The sequence below is a fragment of the Pan troglodytes genome, chromosome 21 (genome assembly GCF_028858775.2).
Source record: "Pan troglodytes isolate AG18354 chromosome 21, NHGRI_mPanTro3-v2.0_pri, whole genome shotgun sequence".
Lineage (NCBI taxonomy): Eukaryota > Metazoa > Chordata > Mammalia > Primates > Hominidae > Pan > Pan troglodytes.
Genome location: NC_072419.2, coordinates 67,370,497 through 67,378,437, shown reverse-complemented (window position 1 = coordinate 67,378,437; position 7,941 = coordinate 67,370,497). Strand labels below are relative to the sequence as shown.

General features: G+C 45.2%; 1 long non-coding RNA gene across 1 annotated transcript; it reads right to left on the bottom strand.

The window, feature by feature from the left end:
- Nucleotides 1-683: 683 nt before the first annotated feature.
- On the bottom strand, nt 684-6,695 carry LOC100615772 (uncharacterized). Its single transcript, XR_001712097.4, has 3 exons — nt 6,414-6,695; nt 2,573-2,755; nt 684-2,422 (listed from the first exon to the last, which is right to left on the bottom strand). It is a non-coding gene; the product is annotated as an uncharacterized LOC100615772 (long non-coding RNA).
- Between the last annotated feature and the right edge of the window lie 1,246 nt (nt 6,696-7,941).

The window sequence follows — 7,941 nt, the reverse complement described above, 5'->3', positions numbered from 1 at the left end:
TATTTGAGGTAGGATTATGTTGTCTAATCTGTGTTTGGCCAAGATTCAAAGTCTCTTGAATTCTCACTGAGAAAAAGCACTCATGTATGTGGTGAGAAAATTGAAAGACTTTCTTCACTTTCTAGGAAACAATCAAGATACCAGGTGGATCCATCAGGGCTCTGTGCAGGAAACAGAAACTACTTGAGGTGAAAGTGGCTGAATACAGGGAATCAGGTGCTCATGAAATTACCAGATGAAGGAGAAGTGGACTCTGGAGATGCAGAGATGTGCCACCTTGCAGAGTGAGTGTGCGCTGCAGAATGACCTGCCAGGCAGCTGCCATCTCTTCCACCATCAGGAAAGTGAGGAATCAGGAGACTGCCATGGAACTATCGATCCCAACAATACATGAAAATGGACATCTCTTGGTTGGGCAATGGGGCTCAGGAATCTGCTGCCACCATTGTCACTATGAGGACACCCAGACAGTATCATGCAGCTATGGAGGCTGTAATGTCATCTCCACACCTGCTCAGCTGGTGGCCTGACACAGGTGCTGGTGGTGGCAGAATCAGCCATGGGAAGCCAGGAGATGGCCTCATTTCTTCCATATCCCCCTGGGAAGTGTCTTTCTGCTTGACAGAACTCAATCTCATCTGTGGGCGAAGGTGTGTTTGTGACCTATTCCTGCCTAACAGATTACAGCAAACTTGGCACACATTTATCGTCTTACAATTTCTGTGGATCAGGGATCCAGGTGGGCTTGGCTGTGTCCCATGTCTCCTGTGGCTACCATCATGGTGCCTTAGTTAGGGCTGGGGTCTCATCCGAAAGCCCAACTGGGGAAAGCTCTGCTTCCAAGCTCACTCGGGTTGTTGGTGAGCTCAGTTGCTCCAGGGGTGACAGAGGCCTCAGTTCCTTGCTGGCTGTTGTGCAGAGCCACCCTCCACTCCAGTTCCTTACCACAGGGACCTCTGCAATGTGAGGGCTTACATCCTGGAAGCTGAGATGGCCAGAGAGTCTGCTGGCAAGATGGAGGTTACAATCTCTTGTAAGCTAATCAAGGAAGTGACATCTTATCCCCTTAATTACACATGTCATCCCATCATCCTATTGGCTAGAACATGTCACTAGCTCACCTCACACTGACAGGGGTGCAGGATTCCACAGGGGCATGAATACCAGGGGGTGGGGATCACTGGGGACCACGTTTCTATCTGCTCACCACATAAGAGATTGTAGAAAATGTATTGTTTAAGTTTTCAGTCTTAGCAGTACAAGAAGAACTTGTGGAGGAGCTGGGAATTCATGGTAAATGCCAGTTGACCATATCCAGTGGAAAACAGGAAAATAAAACCCACAGGGCAACACGAGGAGCACTCTGAACATCATAAAGCAAGTGGGAATCCCTCTACGTAGGTCTGGTGACAGGCAGGGCTTTGCAGCTTAGAGGCTACTTTCTACAAATGCCACTGCCAGTGAGTGGTCTCCGGTGAAAAGACTGTAAAGCAGTAAATTGTCCATAGCAGAGCGGGAAGGAATCCTCTGCTAAGAAAGGCATGCACAATGATGCATCTGAACCCAGTCATCAACAGCCCAGAAGCGAGCACCAGACCCCAGCCTTTCAGACGCAGCACATGCACCATCCTGAGCTCAATGACCCAATCTGATAAATGGGATTAATGACGATCTCCACCTGCTGGGGTGTTGAAGAGTTAATAACTACTTTTCAATGTTAATTGTCTCTTTAATAATCAAGCGATTAGCACATTGCCTAGCATATTGCAAACGCTAAAAAATGTGGGCTATTCTTACTTTACAATCCAATGTCTTCCTTTCCCAGATGAAGAAGCTGTGGACCAGAGGAATAAGGTGACTCACAGCACATTAGTGGCCAAAATGTCTATGGCTACTTAGTGGAGGTGAGCCTTGCAGCCAGGTCTCTTACACCCAATCCTCTTTTCATCATACTCTAAGAGAGAAACTTCCAGTAAAATAGTCAATGGTCCAGTGTTTTGGTTGAAATTGTTGTTTTTGTAGTTTAAAATGGTTGAATGTTCACATGGTTTAGGGGAGAAGCTGGCATCTTGAGTCTTCCTGCCAGGCACTAGTTGAGTTAGCCATCTGGCCTGAGCACACTTGTAGAGTCTCTGGCCTCTTGGTCAAGTGGTCAAGGATACTCTCAAGGTCAGGTTCAATGCATCTGCCTCAGATGGCCTTACAGCTAACACAAATGACCCGAAGCTCAGGTTGAGAGCATTTGAATCAGCTGACTTCGTATGATGAGTCTGCATTAGAGAAACCCACACATTCTTCCGCTTCCTAATTAACATGAAGTTCATACTTGCACATCAGGGTTTGGCTTGGTGTCTCTACCTTGCTTGCTGGTGTTTCTCTGACAGATAAAAGCTGGTGTGAATTGGATGCTTCATTAACTTGTCTGAAAGGGACAATATTCATAATCAACATGCTGTCAAAATCCGCTAAGTCCCACCAGCTGTGGTTTTGCTCTGATATGAACGGGACCGGGAGCTCATGGAGGACAACAGGGAGGGGGGCGAGAGGGTCCAGCCTGCTGCCGGGTTCCCACCTTATGCTTCAGAGTTGAAAATCCCAGGGCCGTTGGGGTGCTCTTCTGGGACTGGTAAGAAGTTGAGTCCATGTAAGGCCCCACGAGGCTCCCCAGCTGACAGATGAGAAGCCCCCTTCCCCAGCCACATCTTACTGGTTCCAGCTCATTGGTTATCCTGGAAGCTGTTACATGTGCAAGCAGCTGCAGGGAAAACAAGTTTGTGAAGCCACCTGCAGGCATGCATAGAAGGGGTGGGGGCAGGATTTTTACTTCCTCTTGCTGCAAGTTTTGCTGGGCCTTCTCCTGGGAACACTATGCAAGATCTCCCTGGAGAGATGACATCACATCATGAGGGTTAGAAAGGAGTTGGCTAAAATTCTGTGTTTAAATTGAAATAGGAGAGAAGGGTAGCCGTCAACCCTCGCTGCACATCAGATTGACCCAGAGAGAATTCAAGCAATAGCTCTACTCAGGAATCCTTCAAACAGCCCAGGATATTTTGTTGCTCCAGGATGGGGGTTGTGTGTTTGTGCTTTTCAGAACAGCTCAGATGATTCTAGTGTGCAACCAAAGTCAAGAAACATTAATAGATGCAAATAAGTGTGTGCTGGAATTGTGATGCATTGCTCGTAAAACTCCCCATATGTACATTTAGACCATTCATTGTCTACAAACACTTGTTGTATTTCTTATCATGCTTAAAGCTGCAGATACAGTGAGGGGGACTGGCAAGCTCCTGGCCCTTTCATGGCATCCAGGCCAGTGCCTATCAGGGAACAAAGCAGAATTCAGCTAAGAGTAGACAGCTTCTGCTAGGAGGACATCCAGAAAGAGAGTTGGATGAATTTGGTCCATCACAGGTACACTCTATTTATGCCAGAACAGGGTGATCTCAGGGGGAGGCCTGCTGTGGGAGAGCGACCGTCGCTTCCCCCATCATTGGGCATGAGTGGTGGGCTGGACATCTGCCTTGTATGGGTTTGTTCGGAGCAATCCCATTTTACAGTGTGATGAATGGGTGAGCTGGGAGGATAAAATGCTGATGAGTGGCTGCAGATAGGAACTCCTGGCCCGTGTTTATTTTTAGACATTCAAGGTGGGCTTTGCTCATGCCCATATAGCATTTCCGGAACAGGTCACATGACGTGTCAGCAGTTCAGAGGCATGGCTTAGTCCTTCCTGGTCAACATGAGTTTGTTGGTATTCACATGATGACCTGTTTATGCTCAGGGTGGGGCACCAGAGCCAGGGATTCAGGGCAAACTGTCATGGTGGAGGCAGGTGACTTGAGGGAAGAGGAGACTGCTGTGGGTCCAAACATAGCTTCTCACATGCTTACTAAACTCTACTGTGTAAGGCATGTGTCCTTATCTATATAAATGAGAATAATGACACCTGACTGGTGGCATCACTGGGCAGATCAGAGTTGAGTCTGTAAAGTGTCAACTTTACAAGGCGCCATCCCTGACACATAACATGTGCTTAATGAATGGCAGCTGGGGTTAGGTTTGTATCAGCTACCTATTGCCTCTATAGTGCCACAGAACAAATTATCCCAACACTGAATGGCTTGAAAGAACTACCATTCACTATTTTTCTTTGAGTTTTGGATTGGCTTGGCAGTTCTGCTGATCTGAGCCAGGCTCAGCTGCCTCTACTGGGGTGGCTCGCTGTGCTGCAATCAGCTGCATGCTGGTTGGGGGCTGCTGGTCCAGCGTGGCTCTGGAGGCCAGTCCATTCTCCTCTAGATATTTTTAGATTATTTTTCTGTCAAGCAACCCTGAGTATATTCTCTCGGTGGTGGCAGAGGTCAAAGAGAGTGAATATCTTTTCAGAACTTGGCTTGGGTCACATTTGCTAACATCCATTGGCCAAAGAAAGCCCCCCAGCTGAGCGAGCCCAGAGTCCAGTGGGACAGGAATACAAGGAGGCCATTAATCAGGTAATCAATGCAACCACTTGACCACTGTGGTCATGGGAGAGAGGAAGACAGTCTACAAATCCGATGTGTCATTTCTCCTTCACCTGATCTGAGGTGCTACCTAATTTTGTGACAGTGGAGGTAAGACATTGCAAAGCTGAATGTAAGATGTCTATGCTTACATTCAGCTTTGCAAAGTAATGTATTTTGCTGAATGGCCAGAAGACTATGATGAGGGTTTGGAGAGGTAGAAATAAGAATCTAATATTGAATCCAGTAGGTTGCAATGATTAAAAAACAAAATTATAGGATATGCCTTAGAAACTGTGAAAATAGCCTCATTTTTATAAGACCTTTCAGAATGTGTCTGTTGAATGCATATTTTCTTTTGCAGTTTTCTCAACAGTAAACATCTAAATAATTGAGTGTTTGCTGTTCAGAGATGCCTCTTTGTGTGAACTAATAAATGCCTTTCGGTGCTGCATTTTGGGGGAGAACTTAAATAAAAATGGTCAAGCATAATTAATTCTGCCCACTGCCAAGATGTTAATTGCTTCATTTTCCTTCATTTCAGAGTCAGAACAATGGGTCTTAATGGGCAGCCTATCTCTCTTTAAGAATGACCAATCAGAGAACAAGACCAGGGCTTGAAAGTGATGGTGATCTGCCATTCAAAATAACAGAACCCTGAGGAAAGGTGACAGACAGGTCCTTCTCAGAACTGGTCTGGACCCCTGAGCCTCCTGGGTCCCCCTCCTTCCATGATCTTCCCTCTCAGGGAGTAACTCAAAAGTCGTTTGGGGAAACAATGTCTTTGCTTTTGCTCATAAATCAGTCCCACTGGTCACTTGAGGGAATTGTCGCATTTTGCTGTGACACATTGCTGCCTTTGAGAGAATAATTGCCAGATTTGGCCAACTTGGGAACAGCTTCCTTCATCTTCATTTCCTATCTGGGGATGCCCTAAAGAGTATTTACTTTCATTTAAAAGAGAGCAATTTCTTCTCATGAAATCAACAGTTTTCTCCATGAGCCAAGCTTGTTTTACGATATTAAACATTTAAATAAAATTATAAATGTACCATAAAATGCTAATGGATGATTAATTTATTTTTATTTTGCATGTTTTAAGGCGGTGGGGATTACTGCTCTGAAGCAGATCCAAATATAGCTCTTGAATTCTATGTAGAGCTGAAAGAATCAGTCCCCAGCAACGGTTGAGTGGGCAGTAAGAGATGGTGGCCCACTCTCTGTGCTGTTGCTGTCCCAAGGAGAAGAGAGGAAAGAAGCTGGAGGTGGAAGGGAAGTTTAGGAGCAATAATGGGGATGGATGGATGAAAGGGAATTATTTCCCCTGTACCCTCTTTCCCTCAGCCAATGAGCCTTCCAGGATGGGCCTATCCTGTCCCTGCACAGCTGCCCCGTCCTTCAAGGTCACCCTGACTTTCCATCCAGAGCACAGAACTTGAGCTGGGAGGCCCGCGTCTGAGCCATCACTCTACTCCTTTTAGCTCTGTGAACTGGAGCATCATAGGAAACTCCATAAGCCTCAGTTTTGCCATCTGTGAAATGGGTGAGCAATCGCCAACCAAACCACTGGGATACCCAGAAGACCCAGATAATACCCTGACAACCCCTAAGGTGTCTGTGGACTTGATGAGCACAGCACCAGCCCACACTAACTTCCCTGTGCTGCCTTCACTGGCCTTATGAATACACTGAGTATTTCAATCCGGAATAAAAACATAATAGTCACACACCATCTTTCCTTTATCATGGTGAAAATTGAGGATTTACTCAGTTAAGTAACTTGTCAAAGGCTAAAGGAGGAATCCAAACCCAGGTGAGCATCAGTCCTCTGATCTGTTCTTCCCAAGCTGTTAATAGATTGAGGAACCCAGAATTAGATCACGAACCCGGCACCTATGAAGCACTCACCTGTTCTTTCAAATACCACCCCTCAGCGGCAGGAGGGTCAGGAGGGGGTGGGCAGGACAATTGAACTAAACTAAGCTACATTGAAGAGCAGGCCATTTTGCTCTGAGTGTGTGTGTGATGCTGATGGGGCTACATCAGGTTGAGATTTCGCTATGATTTCCTCCGGCTCCCGGTTCTCAGCTTGGGAGCCAATCAGGCAGCTCTTGTGTGCCTCTTAACACACGAGGCTGTGGAGTGGCGTCCAAAGAGGCGCCTGGCGCGTAAGTAGTGGGTGTGAGATGCAAATCTGGGCTCTTAAGTCATAATCCTGTTTGTGACATCGCCTCCGGTTGCTACAGTGATGATTATGTTATCAGAGGATTACCGTTTTCTGTGAAGAATGGGTAGAAAGACCAAACCAGCCTCCAAGAAACCAAAGGCCTCGTTCATAAACAATCACTCTGAAAAATTAAAACAAAGCATAGGCAGGAACACATTAGCTGACAAATGTGTGACACTGTGGATTCTTTTATTCCAAATAAAATGCTTTTCAGGTTTTTAAGTTCAAAGCTTGTTTTAGGGCAGAAAATAAGCCATCATAACAAAAGAACAAAAAGGGGAAATTTAATGAGAAATATGACAGAAGACAAGGAGAGCAGAGAAAACACAAAAGTTGAAATGTAGCAGATAACAGAACAGAAGGATATTAAATGACTTTTAATGAAAGGATTACCCTGAAAAAATACAACTCGCAGAGCAAAGTATTTTAATTATTTTATTACAGGAAGAAAGCAAATTAGTTGTCACCCATAAATAAACACAATCCCCGTATTAGAGTGAATTTTGAGAAGAAAGTTTTCAATTGAGACTGACTGAATAGAAGGCCCATGTTTGCACATGTATTTACATGTAAGTTGAACATTCTTCATTGAGGGACCAGGTTGTCAGTTGATGTTTCAATCTAGCATCAGTTTAGTGTTAGGTATAAACAAAAGCCTTTAAAAACTGAGAAGTACGTTTTTAGAGATCTTGATGCTTGCATTCAAAACACCTCAAATGAAAAACGCCTGTCCCATCTCAAATTCCAATTTCCTTTTAAATTGTAAAGAGCTAGCTTGAATACTGGTTTCAGTTAGCATGGGGCCATCTATTTTGGATTTTATATTGTACATTCTTTCTGAATCAGAGAATTATCTGTTATTCTAAAGATATATTCCATATTTGTTAACCATCCAAGTTTAGACCCATCTGTATCAGTTAGCAATGCTGTAATAATGCTGAGTAGCAAATCTTTCCATAACCCAGAGGCTGAAAACAACAGACATTTCTCGCTTATGAGCCAGTAAGAGAGTTGCATGGCACCACGGCTGGGCTAGGCTGGGCTCTGGACTCCCAGCTCCTGGCTCTAGGTTCCAGGCTCCAGGTTGTGAATTGGGTTGAGTTCTGCTCCTTGAGCCTCCCATCATCCTTGAATTAGTGGCTACCCAGGGCATGGTTTTTTGTGGTAACAGTAGGAACACAACAGGCCATGAGGAAGCACCAGATGCCA